The sequence below is a fragment of the Gadus macrocephalus genome, chromosome 20 (genome assembly GCF_031168955.1).
Source record: "Gadus macrocephalus chromosome 20, ASM3116895v1".
Classification (NCBI taxonomy): Eukaryota; Metazoa; Chordata; class Actinopteri; order Gadiformes; family Gadidae; genus Gadus; species Gadus macrocephalus.
The window spans coordinates 510013-527643 of NC_082401.1; the positions used below are offsets into that span (position 1 = coordinate 510013).

Sequence of the window (17631 nt, forward strand, 5' to 3'; positions counted from 1 at the left end):
AAGGAAATCAGGAAATCTCTCCGGAAAACCTCTCTCCCCTGCTCAGTGGTCAGCTCTGGTCTTCATCCTACTGACATCAGAAGAGGAGCTGGACGTGTTTGACCTGAAAAAATACTCTGCATCAGAAGATGGTCTTCTGAGGCTGCTGCCAGTGGTCAAAGCCTCCAAAACATCTCTGTAGGTTCACTAATAACATGTATTACAATACACACTACACAATATAAATAAAACTGGAATGTAAGGTTAAAAAAACATGAAAAAGATCTCTGCAGGTTCATTACAACATGTATTACTACTCTACTCATAACATAATAAACATAATAGTAATAATAATATACTAAACATCTTTGTAGGTGTCCTATCGACATGTAATGTATCAAAGTACACTTAAGAGAATATTCAGAACAATATAATATAGAAGGAGTATTCATTTAAAAAACATTTTCAATCTCAAATAAACAACAATTTAACATTTATGCGTCTAATTATTTAGTATTTTTTGTTAAACTAATAACATTCCTTCGTTATGGAATAACTTAAAGATGTATGTTATTTTAATCACAGTTCCTAACCGGTTCTCTTTATTGTGTGTGCAGGCTGAATGGCTGTCATCTGTCAGAGAGATGCTGTGAAGCTCTGGCCTCAGTTCTCAGCTCCAACTCCTCTAGTCTGAGAGAGCTGGACCTGAGTACCAATGATCTGCAGGATTCAGGAGTGAAGCTGCTCTCTGCTGAACTGGGGAGTCCACACTGTACACTGGAAACTCTCAGGTCAGTTTTCAGCCTCTTCAAACTGTGTCTTGGGGTTGTTTAATATGTAACTCTGGACCGCTGATGTGAGGGTTAGGGGTTGACCTGTTAACTACTAGTATGTTATGTTTGTTATCTGTTATGTAGCTCTGGCAGGCTGATGTTAGGGTTAGGGGTTGACCTGCTAACTACTAGCATGTTGTGTTTGTTACATGTTACGTAACTCTGGTCAGCTGATGTAAGCTGAGGAGTTGTCATTAGCTTAGACATGGGGATGAGGCTTTAGCCGTGCTGTGATCTGAATATAATGTACACCTCACCATAGAACATCACTGGCCGTGGTAAAGTGATTGAACATTAAAGATGGACTTTATTAACTTCACATTAGTTTGGTGTAGTGCTGCTCATGTCCGATGCCTTTCTGTTGCTCTTTTGCCTGCTGACAAAACTCTCCCTGGTTCTACACATTGTTGGAAACTGTGAAGAAAAGGTCTCAGCGTACCATAGACAGCGGACTTCTCCTGACTCTACCTGAACAATATCTCAGGCCTAAAAAAAAAAAAAGTTTGGTTCCTGTTGGTTGTCAGTTGAGGTCATGGGTAGGTAGGGAATTTTTTTTATTTTTTTATTTTATTTTTTCCAGCGGCAGCGAATGATAGGTAGGTTGTTTTCATTTAAAAACGAGAAAATTCGCTCATCCTTGTACAAAATGAAGAGGTGCTGTACCAAAACGTATAGTTTGCATAAAAAAAAATATATATATATATATATTTTTTTTTTTATAAAGCTCATAAAATAATTTGGGTCGCACATAAATTGACAGGGTCGGTCGGAAACCGGAACCAAACCAAAAAAATTTTTAGGCCTCATTGAGTTGTAGCTATTGAGAAAGGAGCATTTATTTAAGATCCTGTTTCACATCCAAGTGAAGGAAGTTCTGCTGTCTGTGATGATGTCATCTCCCCACTTCCTCTTCTCCTTGTCCTCCAAATGGAATGAATACGCTTTATAAATATGGTTACTTTAGTATGAACTGCTCCCAGAATTAATATAAGTGTGTGTGTGTGTGTGTGTGTGTTTGTGTGTGTGTGTGTGTGTGTGTGTGTGTGTGTGTGTGTGTGTGTGTGTGTGTGTGTGTGTGTGTGTGTGTGTGTGTGTGTGTGTGTGTGTGTGTGTGTGTGTGTGTGGCTTGTCTGGCTGCCTGGTCACACAGGAAGGCTGTGCTTCTCTGGCCTCTGCTCTGAGCTCCAACCCCTCCCATCTGAGAGAGCTGGACCTGAGCTACAATCACCCAGGAGACTCTGGAGCTGCGCTGCTCTCTGCTGGACTGGAGGATCCACGCTGGAGACTGGACACTCTCAGGTATGGAGAGGACAGCTCACCACTCAGGGACAAAGTCTCCTACAAGGATTCAAGCCGCTGCTAGATTAAGTGGTTTGAAGAGGCAGCTGTCACTCATGTTGAGTAGAACGTGATGAGACAGCAGATGATGAAGGTGAATGTTTCAACATGCTGCTCTCACTTTGTTTCCCCCCCAGTGTGGAGCACGGTGGAGTGTGGAGGCTGAAACCAGCTCTAAAGAAGTGTAAGTGTCTGTTTGATTCATCACAAAACACACTCGCTCTTGAGATGGAAAGTCCATCCACACAGCAGGAAGTGAGGTCACATCCTACTGGGAATGAAGATGATGGCTGAAATCATGTATCTTATGCATATTAATACTGTCCACCATCACACTTAAACCTGGTTGTATAAAACCCAGCAGGTATTACATTGTTACATTGAGGGGGGTTGACGGGGCTGAGGGGGAGGGGTGAGGGGGAGGGGGGCTGAAGGGTCTGAGGGGGGCTGAGGGTGAGGTGAGGGGGAGGGGGGGTGACCGGGCTGAGGGGCCGGTGATGGGGAGGGGTGGGGGGGAGGGGGGATGAAGGGGCTGAGGGGGAGGGGGGGTGAAGGGGCTGAGGGGGGTATCGGGGCTGACGAGGGGGTGAGAGGGAGGGGGCTGAGGGGGGTTGGTGAGGGGGGGGGAGGCTGAAGAAGAAGAGAGAGCGATCACAAAAAGAGTCTGAAAGATAATAAAAAGAAGAAGAGCAGCCTGGATCCAGGGTGAGATGTTTGTTGTTGACGTATTCATAATATTGTGGTTGATATGTTCATAATATTGTTGTTGATATATTCATAATATGGTTGATGTTTTCATAATATTGTTGTCGATGTTTTCATAACGTTATTGTTGAGGTGTGTGTATCTATGTATGTGTACATATGTATATTTGGGCTGGGCGATATGACGATATATATCGTGTGATGATATAAAAATGTCTATCGTTTCATATTATCCTCTATCGTTTATATCGTCTTGTCGCAAATCACACTCTTTACAGTAATATTTAACGTCATTTGGACGACGCTTTACGTTCTTCCACACGGCACATGAACGCAATACAAACAAACATGGAGGAGAGAGAACGTGACAATTCTGAATAGGAGAAGGACTCCCAAGACCAGCCAAGACAAAGTGAGCTTGAACCTAAAAGAGGGGCTACGAAATAGGCCTTTCCATGTGGTCGGACTATAAGACGCACCTTTTTTTTCTTATTTTTCGATTCTGCGGCTTACATAACGGTGCGGCAGAGGACAGCTGATTTGGAACGGAACAACAGCTGTTCGCTTTCACGGGAAAAAACGAAGGAACTTCAACCTACTAATTAACCTTCAAAAGCTATTAAATCTTCAACAAAATATGCAGATGGTTCCAGGGAGTATATAGGGATTATTAATGTTTTGACGGTGTTTCGAATATTCACTCGGAAAAAACCAACGAGTATTCGAAGCCTGAAAAATGGCATTTGGGCAAGCCCTAATGGTAATTAAACATTGAAACACCTTCGGTTTATAGTCCAGTGCGGCTTATATATGTACACATCATTAAATTTAGCTGCTGAGGCACTCCGGTGTGCCTTATAGTGCGGAAAATACGGTATTTATTCATTGAATTTACAGAAAATGTGCTATATCGAGATATATATCGTTATCGGGATATGAATGACCGATATCGGGATATGATATTTTGGTCATATCGCCCAGCCCTAATGTATATGTATGTGTAACCCATGCTATTTCACTCTCTCTGCTAATATATGTATATGTCATTTTATATGAATGTATATATTATAATAATATATATAATGTAGTGTGTATGGTGTATATCTATAGTATATATATATTCCCAGTATATTGTAGCGACCAGTGTTCACGTGCTACAATGTATTCCTGACGGCCGCTAACTGAAACGGTTGCCTGGAGACCGTGTTTTGTTGACGCTGGTTCTCTGCTTGACGCGTAAGAAGAGCGAACATAGACTTGAAGAGCGAATATAGACTTGAAGAACGAACATAGACTTGAAGAGCGAACATAGACTTGAAGAGCGAACATAGACTTGAAGAGCGAACATAGACTTGAAGAGTGAACATATAGACTAGAAGAGAAACGAAGAAAAGGTTATATTCCTGACGGCCGCTAACTGAAACGGTTGCCTGGAGACCGTGTTTTTGTTGACGCTCCCTAATAGAGCGAACATAGACTTGAAGAGCGAACATAGACTTGAAGAGTGAACATATAGACGAAGAGAAACGAAGAAAAGGTTATTACGGAAGAAATAGAAGATATGGAGGAAGATTTGACGTTACTTTGAACAAGAGAACAGCCTGTCATCGACTGGCCCCTGCTCAAGAGCGTTCGGCCGTAGCGGTAGTGGTAGGAACAGAACGCCCCCTTTCATTGAATCGAGTGCACTCAAAGACTTGCTGGGTACCCATTTTATTTAGTTTGTTATTTTTCTTGGGGACCTCTTTTGGGTTCAGTGTATTGAGTTCAGTGTTTTAGGTTCAGTGTTGTTATTATTATTATTATTATTATTGTGTAAATAATCTGATTGATTCTGATGGTTAGATATGGTTAGATCGTTAGATAAAAGGTCAAACGTGCCTCACTGTGTCTGTGTGTTATTCCTTTTATCAGAGTTCTATTAAGAATACAAGCCAGTCTCCTCATAACCTGGGATTGATGCACCACTGCATTGTTATATTACCTTTAAAAATACAGTTGGTTACATAAAGTGGCGAGCTAGCCAGGAGACTGGTTATATACTCTGATCAAAGGAATTCATATTTTTCTTATATATTCACCGCTACAATATTTTGCATGATAGAGAACCTAAGGTCAAAATGGAATATTGTAACCGCTATGATGTGCATGGACAGAGCTGCCTTTTTGTCTCTGGTATTGACGAAACGTATTCAGACGATTATATTATTGACATTTTTGAGGTACATGGGGGCATAGTGAAATGCATAAGAGTCCCTGATGAAGTAGGTAAACCTAATGGGAGGGTTCTGGTCCAGTACAGAGATGAAAGATCAGTAGCTCGTATGGATCCAGACTTCTTAGGCAAAACGTTTAGTCCTGATGATTCTAATGCGTCATGGCACGTCACCGCCATACAAGAAGCGATGGCTCCGAAACCTGAGGAACAAAGTAACCTAGATGAACTAAAGTTTGCTGCGGCGGTTGCAGGCCTAAGCAAGACCCGTCTGATCCAGATGCTCCAAACTCAGCTTTCCAACCTTCAGTTGGGTGGTGATACAGCAAGTGATGAGGACACAAATAACAATGTGCCTGAGACGCCTCAGAGGCCGTCAAGTCTTGATGAGAGCCTCATCAATCCCCCCAGTGTCCAGAGAGTAATTGTCGAGCATGTAATAAAAACTGAATCTCAGTCCTCGTATGTCAGCAAAATCCGCACCTTCTCGGGAAGAACGCCAAAGCCCAATGGAGAAGTTGATTATGAGACGTGGCACACTCAAGTTGAACTGTTATTAAGTGACCCTTCCAGCCCAGATACCCAGAAGGTCAGAAAGATTTTAGAGAGCTTATTGAGCCCAGCTAGTGACCTAGTCAAAAGCCTTGGCATCGACTCCCCGCCTGCACTGTACCTCACCCAGCTTGACGCAGCTTTTGTGGTAGTAGCAGATGGAGAAGAGCTGTATGCAGCATTCCTGGGCGCAAATCAGAACGCTGGGGAGAAATCCTCTGACTATTTAAATCGCCTACACCTGATGCTTGACAAAGTTATTACCGGGGGAGGACTGTCCATTGAAAGTTCAAACAAGCAACTCATCAGACAATTCTGTAGGGGTTGCTGGGATCAGACATTGCTCATTGAGCTCCAGCTTGAGCAGAAGAAGACTAACCCCCCATCCTTCCCTGAGCTCTTGCTACTCCTCAGACAGCAGGAAGACAGACGGTTGACAAAACTGAACAGAATGAAGAAGCACCTCGGAAGCGCCAAAGCTATGTCTCACATGCACACAGTCTATGGCCTGTCCCACCGTGATGAAGAGTCAGATGAAACTGATGCTGTTTTAAACCCGAAGGCAGCCAAAAAGAGCCTAACTGAGAATCAGAAGCTCGCTCAGGAAGTGGCTGACCTAAAGAAACAGCTTGCTTCCTACAAGCCAGCATCGAAGCCCAACGAACCACAACATGTAGAGAACCTCAATGAAAATCCTGTTAGGGGAAACTGTATGGTCTCAAATGTGACAAACCGCAGGATCGGCATGAACACTTCCAACATGCCCCGAGCCTGGTTCTGTTTTAAATGTGGAGAAGATGGCCACATTGCCGCCCTATGTTTAAACGAGCCAAACCCTGCTGCTGTACACCAGAAGAACCTTGAGCTCAGGGAAAGACGCGACCAATGGAGGATGCAGCATCAGGGCCAGCCCGAGTTCTCGTTAAACCGGTAAGGGCTTCTGCTGCGGGACGTTCAGAAGCCGTGCACCCCCCTTTATCTAGTTCCAATTCAACCCACCTGAAAGCAAATGTAGTGAGGGCCGAACAATATGCCCAGAATGGCTCACACCTCGACTATAGACCCTTACCCCATGGTCTTGTTGGGCCACGTTGCAGCACGACAGCCCTTGTTGAAGGCTACCAGTGTAAATGTATTTTAGACACCGGGTCGCAGGTTACTACGGTCTCAGAGACCTTTTATTCAGACCATCTCTCATCCTTCCCTGTTGAACCTATTAACGCACTGCTTGAGATTTTGGGTGCTGGGGGCCAGCGTGTCCCTTACATAGGTTACACCCAAGTCCTTATATCACTCCCAAAGAGTGTTACTGGCATAGACGAGAAGATTTCCTCCCTGGTTCTAATTGTACCGGACTGTGACTTCAACCGTGAGATTCCCTTACTGATTGGGACCAATGTACTTGACAGATTGTACCAGAACGGAGTTAAACGAGAAGGGCTGAAATTCCTACAGGGGCATGAACTCAGTGACGAATGTCTCATGCTATTCCAGTACATTGCTCAGACTCACAGTGAAGAGGAGGAAGCAAGGCCAGTGAAGCTGCTTGGACGTTACCCAGTCGTCATTCCAGCTGGACAAAGAGTGTGTGTACTAGGAGGTGTAAAGATTAAGACATCCCCAACCCTCACATCATATGCAATGGAGCCTCCTGCAAACCCTCCTCTGCCAGGTGGCATCTTCCTAGTACCAACACTACTGGACGTTCCCTATCAGTCCTTCAGCAAAGTCCCTGTACTTCTTCGCAATATGAGTTCACACGACATCACATTGCATCCAAACCGTGTCATAGCAGAGATGATGATGGCTCAGTGTGTGGTGCCCGTGAAACCCCATGACACTTCTATATCCTGTGGCCTTCAGACAGTGGATACAGAAGCCCCCCCAAGTGACAAAGTATCATGCAGCCTGGAAGATTCTCCCATTCCAGCAGAGTGGAAGAAACGCATCAAAGACAAGTTGAATACCATACCTGAGGTATTTGCTGTTGATGACTTAACCCATGGTCGCACCTCTGCAGTCAAACACAGGATAAGACTTCAGGATGAAACCCCCTTCAAGGAGAGGCCCCGGCCGATTCACCCATGTGATAGAGAAGCTGTTAAGCAGCATCTTCGAGAGCTACTGGAGGCAGGAATCATAAGGGAATCAGAGAGCCTGTTTGCTTCCCCTATAGTAGTGGTGAAAAAGAAAAACGGGAAGATCAGACTGTGCGTGGACTATCGGAAACTGAACATGCGTACTATCAAGGACGCGTACGCTCTTCCCAATATCGAAGAAACCTTCTCGGCCCTTAGTGGAGCTAAATGGTTTTCCGTTATGGATCTGAAGTCCGGTTATTATCAAGTTGAACTTGCCGAAGAAGACAAACACAAGACCGCATTCACATGCCCGCTGGGTTTTTGGGAATTTAACCGCATGCCACAGGGCGTTACCAATGCACCCTCCACATTCCAGCGGTTAATGGAGAGATGTGTGGGAGATCTGCACCTGAACGAAGTCTTGGTCTTCCTAGACGATCTGATTGTCTTCTCAGACACCTTGGAGGAGCACGAAAACAGGTTGATGAAGGTGCTGAACAGACTCAAGGACTACGGGCTGAAGTTGTCCCCAGACAAATGTCACTTTTTTCAGTCTTCCGTGAAATATCTGGGCCACATTGTAGATGCTCGTGGCGTCCACACTGACCCTGAGAAGATATCGGCCTTAAAAGACTGGCCCAGGCCCACCAATCGTAAAGAGCTAAAGTGCTTCTTAGGCTTTGCGGGGTACTACAGGCGCTTTGTACAAGGCTATTCGAAAATAGCAAAGCAGTTGAATGCCCTCACTGCTGGCTATGTGGCTACAAGGAAAAGGGGAAAGGACTATAAGAAGCAAAAACCTCACACTTCAGTGAGCCCCAGCCAGCCTTTCGGAAGTGAATGGACACAGGACTGTGAAACCGCTTTCAGAACACTCATAGACAGGTTGACCTCAGCACCTGTACTGGCTTTCGCCAATCCTAACCTCCCTTACGTTCTCCACACAGACGCCTGTGGAGAAGGCCTTGGTGCAGCCATTTACCAAGAGCATGAAGGGACACTTAGGGCCATAGCCTATGCTAGCCGAGGGCTATCGAAAAGTGAACGCAACTACCCAACGCACAAGCTTGAATACTTAGCACTGAAGTGGGCTGTGTGTGAGAAGTTCCATGATTATCTGTATGGTACAGAATTCACAGTCCTTACTGACAACAATCCTCTGACCTATGTGTTGACCTCTGCAAAACTCGATGCAGCAGGTCACCGCTGGTTAGCAGCTCTGTCAACGTACCGTTTTGAAGTGAAGTATCGGCCTGGTAATACAAATCAAGATGCAGATGGGCTGTCAAGGCGCCCCCAGGAACCCTCACAAGAAGACGATGCTTTCCTCCAGGAAAAAGAGAGGATCGAGGAGCTCCGTCAACGTGTGCTGGGCGGGAATCATAAAGTACTCTCAGAGGACACCTTCACTGCCCTCTGCCAAAGACACTCAGTGCGACTGGAGCCCTGTGAATACCCCCCGGAACCCCCCGCCTTAGCAGAGTCCCTAGCGGTGGACCCCTCCGCCATTCCCCTGAGTTACACCTGCCTTGCACAAAAAACTGTTCCAGGGATGACTCAAGAGGATTGGCACAATTCACAGAGGGCAGACCTGTCCATAAGGCGGGTCATCCAACTCATTGAGAGAGACACTAAGCCCTCGTTCAGAGAGACTAAGTTAGAGCTACCGGAGGTGAGGCTCTTCCTCAGAGAGTGGAATCGACTTGAACTCAAAGACGGAGTCCTGTTCAGGAGGTATGTTGACAGAGGAACAGAAGGCTATCATTTAGTCTTGCCCGAGAAATACAGAGCCAAAGCACTAGAAGGTGTTCATGATGAAGTGGGGCACCTCGGATTTGAGCGCGCCCTTCACCTGGCCCGCGCCCGATTTTACTGGCCAAAGATGGCTCAAGCAGTCGATGTGAAGTGTCACACATGTGAGAGGTGTTTCAGAAGGAAAACAATCCCTGAGAGGGCTGCCCCAATGATGAACATCAGTACAAGTTACCCCCTTGAATTAGTCTGCATGGACTATTTGTCTATTGAACCAGACAACAAAGATACAAGAAATGTATTGGTGATTACAGACCATTTCACTAAGTTTGCTGTGGCAATTCCCACAAAAGACCAAAGAGCAAGAACTGTAGCTAAAGCAATTTGGGAGAACTTCATCGTTCACTACGGGTTCCCTGCCCGCCTTCATAGCGATCAGGGAAGGGATTTTGAAAGTCACACCATCAAAGAGCTGTGTTCCCTGATAGGAGCAGAAAAGGTGAGGACTACCCCCTATCATCCTCGCGGGAACCCAGTCGAAAGATTCAACAGAACCCTGCTCGGCATGCTTGGAACGCTGGAGGACAAAGACAAGTACCACTGGAGAGACTTTGTGAAGCCACTTGTCCACGCATATAATTGCACAAGGAACAACACCACCGGCTACTCGCCTTATGAGCTGATGTTTGGCAGACAACCGACCCTTCCCATCGACCTCGTTCTGGGATTCCAGCCACAGGGGAATCATGCCAGGACTCACTCTGAGTATGTAAAGAGCCTTCGAGAACGTCTGCGGGAAAGCTATGCTCTAGCTGCAGAGAGTGCACGGAAGATGGGAGAGAAGAACAAGACAAGGTTCAATGCCAAGGTGAGAGCAGCAGAACTGATCGCAGGTGACAGAGTCTTAGTGCGAAATGTCAACATCAGAGGGAAACACAAGCTTGCGGACAGATGGGAGAGAGGGACCTATACAGTCGAAAAGAGGATGGGAGATGGACCGGTTTATGTCGTCAAGCCGGATAAGGGTGGCGGCCCCCTACGCACCCTCCACAGGGACCTCCTCTTGCCATGTGGGTTCCTACCTGTCACCGATGGGAAGGAAGTTGAGCAAAAAGGCCCCTCTAAGATGATGAAGTTGAGATCCGGAGAGCGGCCAACGATGGATGCAAGGGACAACATGCTGAGCCATGAAGAGGATGTTGACGTCTGCAGCAGTAGTGATGAAGAGGAGCTTGTGGTGGTGCACAGGCCCAAAGTGACTGAAATGGGACCCTTCATCAAGACTGTGGAAAGGAGTGTCGAGAGGAGACCCCGCAGACTCAGATCAGACTCAGATCAGACTCCTACTGCTGAGAGCTTAGAAGCTGCCATTGGAAATATTCGCCATGCCCTGGACCACTCACTCCAGGGAGAGCTTCAGGAACATGCAGTGGAGCCTCTTCATGATAACCTTGAGCCTGTGGATACAGATCAACGACACGAATGTGATCATAGATCAGATCTCACGGCTGTGGAGGAAGAAGTAGCAGCGGCCATCAATCCTCTGCTTCAAGCTGAACAGTCAGAAAACATAGGAACACAAGCTGAAATCAGGAGATCAAGCAGAACACGACAACGACCTGATAGACTGCACTATGACACTCTAGGGAGACCCTTGATCCTGGCCATTGTTGCCTTCTGTAAGAGTCTGGAAGGCCTCCTCCAGGGTCCTGCCAGGTGGCAGGCGCATGAAGGGACTAATGCGTTCTAGGGGGGGAGTATGTAACCCATGCTATTTCACTCTCTCTGCTAATATATGTATATGTCATTTTATATGAATGTATATATTATAATAATATATATAATGTAGTGTGTATGGTGTATATCTATAGTATATATATATTCCCAGTATATTGTAGCGACCAGTGTTCACGTGCTACAATGTATTCCTGACGGCCGCTAACTGAAACGGTTGCCTGGAGACCGTGTTTTGTTGACGCTGGTTCTCTGCTTGACGCGTAAGAAGAGCGAACATAGACTTGAAGAGCGAATATAGACTTGAAGAACGAACATAGACTTGAAGAGCGAACATAGACTTGAAGAGCGAACATAGACTTGAAGAGCGAACATAGACTTGAAGAGTGAACATATAGACTAGAAGAGAAACGAAGAAAAGGTTATATTCCTGACGGCCGCTAACTGAAACGGTTGCCTGGAGACCGTGTTTTTGTTGACGCTCCCTAATAGAGCGAACATAGACTTGAAGAGCGAACATAGACTTGAAGAGTGAACATATAGACGAAGAGAAACGAAGAAAAGGTTATTACGGAAGAAATAGAAGATATGGAGGAAGATTTGACGTTACTTTGAACAAGAGAACAGCCTGTCATCGACTGGCCCCTGCTCAAGAGCGTTCGGCCGTAGCGGTAGTGGTAGGAACAGAACGCCCCCTTTCATTGAATCGAGTGCACTCAAAGACTTGCTGGGTACCCATTTTATTTAGTTTGTTATTTTTCTTGGGGACCTCTTTTGGGTTCAGTGTATTGAGTTCAGTGTTTTAGGTTCAGTGTTGTTATTATTATTATTATTATTATTGTGTAAATAATCTGATTGATTCTGATGGTTAGATATGGTTAGATCGTTAGATAAAAGGTCAAACGTGCCTCACTGTGTCTGTGTGTTATTCCTTTTATCAGAGTTCTATTAAGAATACAAGCCAGTCTCCTCATAACCTGGGATTGATGCACCACTGCATTGTTATATTACCTTTAAAAATACAGTTGGTTACATATGTATGTGTTCATATCTATGTATATGTATATAGAGCGACAGGAGAACAGTACTAGTGATGATGATGATGATGATGATGATGATGATGATGATGACGAAGAATGGTTCAGCAGCTCATCATGTCTGGTTCTCCCTCAGATGCCTGTGAACTCACACTGGACCCCAACACGGCCTACAGAGACCTCTCTCTGTCTGAGGACAACAGGAAGGTGACGTGGGTTGGAGTGGACCAGTCGTATCCGGATCACCCAGAGAGATTTGACTCCCGGTCCCAGGTGTTGGTTAGAGAGGCTCTGACTGGACGCTGTTACTGGGAGGTAGAGTGGGAAGGAGGTGTTGATATAGGAGTGACATACAGAGGAATCACAAGGAGAGGACGGGGTGGTGACAGCCTGCTTGGAGGGAACAACAAGTCCTGGGGTCTTTATTGTTCTGATGGTCGTTACTCTGCCCGGTACAACGGTAGAGTAACAGCCCTCCCTCTCCCCCCCGCTGGCTCCACCAGAGTAGGAGTGTATCTGGACCGGCCTGCTGGCTCTCTGTCCTTCTACAGAGTGTCCCCAGGTGGAGGAGGGTCCTCAGACACACTGACACACCTCCACACCTTCTGGTCCTCCTTCACCCAGGAGGACCTCCTCCCGGGGGTGGGGTTCTGGCGGTGGCGGCAGACCCCAGGGGGGTCCCTAATGGGGTCCTCAGCGTCTCTGTGTCGGTTGTAGAAAAAAAAAAAAAAACGGACACCTCCCGGGGCCTCTGTGATCCCTCAGGTGAAAAAATGGGGGGGGACTCATTATAAAAAAGTCGGAAAAAAATAAAGACACACACACGCGCACACGCACACGCACATACACAAACACATACAAACATACACAAAAAACACACACACACACACACACAAAAAAACACTTACACAAAAACACACACACACACACACACACACACACACACTGACACACTGACTATAACTGACTCCGTTTCTCTGTGGCAGTTATAGTCTCTCTCTGTCTCTGTCTCTGTCTCTCTCTCTCTCTCTCGCTCTCGCTCTCGCGCTCGCGCTCTCGCTCTCGCTCTCTCTCTCTCTCTCTCTCTCTTCTGGAAAGTATAGCATGATAAACCATGAAAAGACTTTTAAGATCTCCCTTTGTTAGAGAAGCACATTTATTATTTGAAATGTATATAAAATACCTATTGATGGTTTTATATATTTTCAGACTTCAACAGTTTTGGTCTTAAGGGCTATGATATCATTTTTGTCGTAATCCTGATTCACAACCTGATTTAAAGCAGATTTTATATTTTATTCATAATAACCAAGAGGTCTATGGGATAATGTTGCATGTTGTAGATTAATTAAGACTGAATCTTGATTTTTTGTGTTCTGATGGGAATCAAGCGGCCGCAGAACATGTTCAGTTATTAAAGATACGTGCACACCTGTTGATGATTTGTAAAGTCTGCTGCTTCTATTGTTTTAGTCCTCGTGTTTATTGTGTACATGTAAGGGAATATTTTTCGGTCTTATTTGTAAATGAAGCATAATTGCAATAAACAACTCAGTGGATCCAACTGAATGTTCTCTTGTGTTCAGCCGATGATTTCTCGTTTTATTATTGAATAATGCTTCCATAAGTGCCTTAGGAATAATAATATGTTCATCAGAAATTATAAATAGAACAAGTGTTTTTCCGATATTAATCTCGGACCTCCTCCCTGGGTTTTGGTTGGGGGGGGTGCCTCAGTGTCTCTATGTTGGTTGTAGAAAGAAACCACAGACAGACGGCCGGACACACACACACTCTCTCTCTCTCTCTCTCTCTCTCTCTCTCTCTCTCTCTCTCTCTCTCTCTCTCCCCGTCTCTATTATTGTGCAATTGTTCAGGCTGTAGAGAAAACACAATGAGAAAGACTACATGTCTCGTATGTGCCGTCACGCTCCTGTAACTAGCGTGGACAAGACCGCCGATCTCCCCATCGGCATGACGGAAACTCTCCACATGCCCAAACTTATAATGGTTGTCACCTCTTTGGATGCTTTTATCCTCCACTTGGAAAAAACCTAACTATATCAAACTTCTGAGGGCGGCGGAGGACGGGGTCCCCGAACGGCGCTCCAACGGCCCCCCTACGACTCCTTCGGGGCCCCCACCGGGGGCCCCGAAGGAAGTGGTCCCCGACCACACCCCCAGGGCTCCTGCTGACTCTGGGGTCTGGCAGACGAGGGCCTTCGCTAAGGATTCTGGGGGTTCTACTGTTCTAGGGGGTGGGACCGTTTCGGGGCCCTCCTGGGTCATTTGTGGTTGGTAAACTAATCAGGGTTCATGGGTTGGGGTTTATCGATGTCGGGGTGTATTGGTGACTCTTGTGTTCATGTTGTGTTCATTGCACCATTACTGAAAGTGTTAGTGTGGTTGAATGGTGGCGTGTGTTTTAGTGTGTACCGTGCTGGTGTTATTAAAGGCAGCTCCGTTGTCCAGCGGTGTGTGGGGCGTGGAGCTGCGGCCGACTGCTAAACCTGGGCTCCCGTCTCGTCCTTCACCTGCTGCTCGCCACAATATGATTGTTGAAGTTAAATGGATTGAATTATGGAACATTATTGTCTCGTAAGCTCATATTTAAAAGGATTATGGTGGGATGTTATTATTTAAATAAGAAGTAAATATTATATATTTATAATTAGAACTAAGTTTAAAGAGCCCATGCCATTAAAATCGCATTTTTCCTATTGTTTGTTAAATAACATAGGTCTGAATAAGTTTGTGAGCTGTGGTAAGTTTGAAATCTATGCAGTTTGTCGGCTGAATGCAATAGGCAATGAAAGGAAAAAAGCAGAAGAAATGAGCCGATCTGGATAAGGTGACACTGTGACGCAGCGTTGTCAAACTATTATTCATGGCCCTGCCCACTTGGTTGGTTCGTAACCACCCACAAGAATTCTGGAGGAGTCGTGATTGAGCTAGTGCTAAATGCTAATACGTGTACGGTAGTTGTTTAGTTCGTAGTAACAGGCTAGTTACAGAATTTTGAATGCAATGGCAGAACGACATCGAAGTACATGAACTGCGACATGCTGCCTGCCGCCGGTTGCCGCGAGGCACCACCGCCGCGAAGCACCACCGCCCGGCAGCGGGCAGCCGGGCGGTGGTGCCTCGCGCCGGCAGCAGGCAGCGCGCGGTTCTGTCTACTACAGATTGATGTGGAAGTGGAAGAACCAGAGACGTCGGAGAACCCGACGAAGTCCTTTGTGATTCATTATATCGTCTGGACGTGCACACAGCTTTTGGCCGTGATAATATGTATTATTTGATATAGATATCTATGTATTATATGATATTATTTAGATATAGAGCTCCAGGACTGTAACGCAAGTGTTGTACACTTCCTTGTTATTTGGATAACCGTTCTGCTGTTGGTGTGATGGCGCATAACACGTCGGACTCTCGTCTCTGGTATTTCTACAACGAGACTCGTAGTGGGGGTTATCTCAGCCATGGTTGAGAATGAATTTGTTGGGAAAAATAACCTGCTGAGTACATCACATGTACATTACAAACATAGCTAACTCCTACCCTAGCCTGATGAGCACATCACATGGCAGACACATTACAATATAGTCAACTCTTGCTCTAACCCAACAAACACATAACACAAACATGATAATATAGTCAGGTCAAGGCCGGAGCCAAAGGCCCCATTTTCCCATCCAGGCAAATGGTGGACACTCAGACAATGCACCAGTCATCCTCAAGAACGGGAGAGCCACATTAATTTATCACACAGGAGACATTTTGAGAGCTCTCCCCCGTTAGGAGGAACCAAGAGATACACATGCATATACCAGGGCCTGAGAGCCGCATTAAATTATCACACAGGAGACACTTCGGGGGGGCACTCCCCCGTTTTAATTTATCACACAGGAGACACTTCGGGGGCACTCCCCCGTTAGGAGGAACACAAGAAGATACACATGCATATACCAGGGCCTGAGGGCCAAGGTCAAGCAAAAACACACAGAACCACGCACACCTAAAACGCACACACCTCATCGAGAGGAGGATACAGCATAAGACTGTATCACACAGGGACTCAGGATCTTCTTCTGAAGGAGACCTTCCACGGAGGCGAAGCTCTGGACGAACCATCAGCGCTGATTAGGGACTTAGACATATTCGATCTCTCACGCTTTATGACTCTGTATAACCGTTGCCACTTTACTTAATAAATCCAAGGTCCTCGTGCCGACAGACTTTATTACCTCTCCGTCTCATTTCATCTGGTCCAGTAACTAGACAGACCGTTTTTCCCCTCAAATTGGGGGAAAGGAACTTTGGCTTTGACTCCCTGAAGTAGGCATGAACCACGACATTGAGGAGAAAGGGATTGTTGACCGTGGTCGTCTCCCGCCGGAGCCTCGCTGCCGATGGACCACTGCCTCGGCTTCAGGAGGCGGTGATTAGCGCTGACCGCTGCCGAGGCGGCGGGAAGCAGGGCTCAAGCGGGATACATTCGCGGCCAACAATCCCCTTCTCCTCCATGTCGTGGTTCATGTACTTCAGGGAGTCAAAGCCAAAGTTCCTTTCCCCCAATTCATTCTCAACCATGGCTGAGATAACCCCACTACGAGTCTCGTTGTAGAAATACCAGAGACCAGAGTCCGACGTGTTATGCGCCATCACACCAACAGCAGAACGGTTATCCAAATAACAAGGAAGTGTACAACACTTGCGTTACAGTCCTGGGGCTCTACATCTAAATAATATCATATAATACATAGATATCTATATCAAATAATACATATTATCACGGCCAAAAGCTGTGTGCACCTCCAGACGATATAATGAATCACAAAGGACTTCGTCTGGTTCTCCGACGTCTCTGGTTCTTCCACTTCCACATCAATCTGAAGAAGACGCGGTCATTTGAGATTCATAATAGCCTATCGTCTGGAGGCTCACACAGCTTTTGGCCGTGATAATATATATTATATATTATATGATATAGATATCTATGTATAATATGGGTTTCAAAGAGCCATTGCGATACATCCACCGTAAACATATCGCATGGTACCGTGGCTACAAGCTGCTCAGGGCCAGGTGATAATATATATGATATGATATAGATATCTATGTATAATATGGGTTTCTAAAGGTACGGCCACACCAAACGCGTCACCTGCGTACCATGCGTATAAAATCGGCAATTTTTCCATAGGGAAGCATTGGTGTACGCGCGTATGCGGTGCGTACATGCGTATCATGCGTACCAAGCAACATTTTACTCGCTGTAGGGACGTATGAGGCGCGTATATATACGCGCGTACATGTACGCGCGTACATGTACGCGAGGAGTTCAAAAAATTGAACTTTTTACGATCATACGCGCCGCAATAGCCAATCAGCGTTGAGCTT

General features: G+C 45.9%; 1 protein-coding gene and 1 long non-coding RNA gene across 2 annotated transcripts in view; one reads left to right on the forward strand and one right to left on the reverse strand.

Annotated features, from left to right (window-relative positions):
* Positions 1-17631, reverse strand: part of LOC132448178 (uncharacterized) — a 123504-nt gene that overhangs the window by 29643 nt on the left and 76230 nt on the right. The gene's annotated exons all lie outside the window — the stretch shown is intronic.
* Positions 15-1273, forward strand: LOC132448179 (uncharacterized). Its single transcript, XR_009523328.1, has 3 exons — positions 15-177; positions 597-917; positions 1016-1273. It is a non-coding gene; the product is annotated as an uncharacterized LOC132448179 (long non-coding RNA).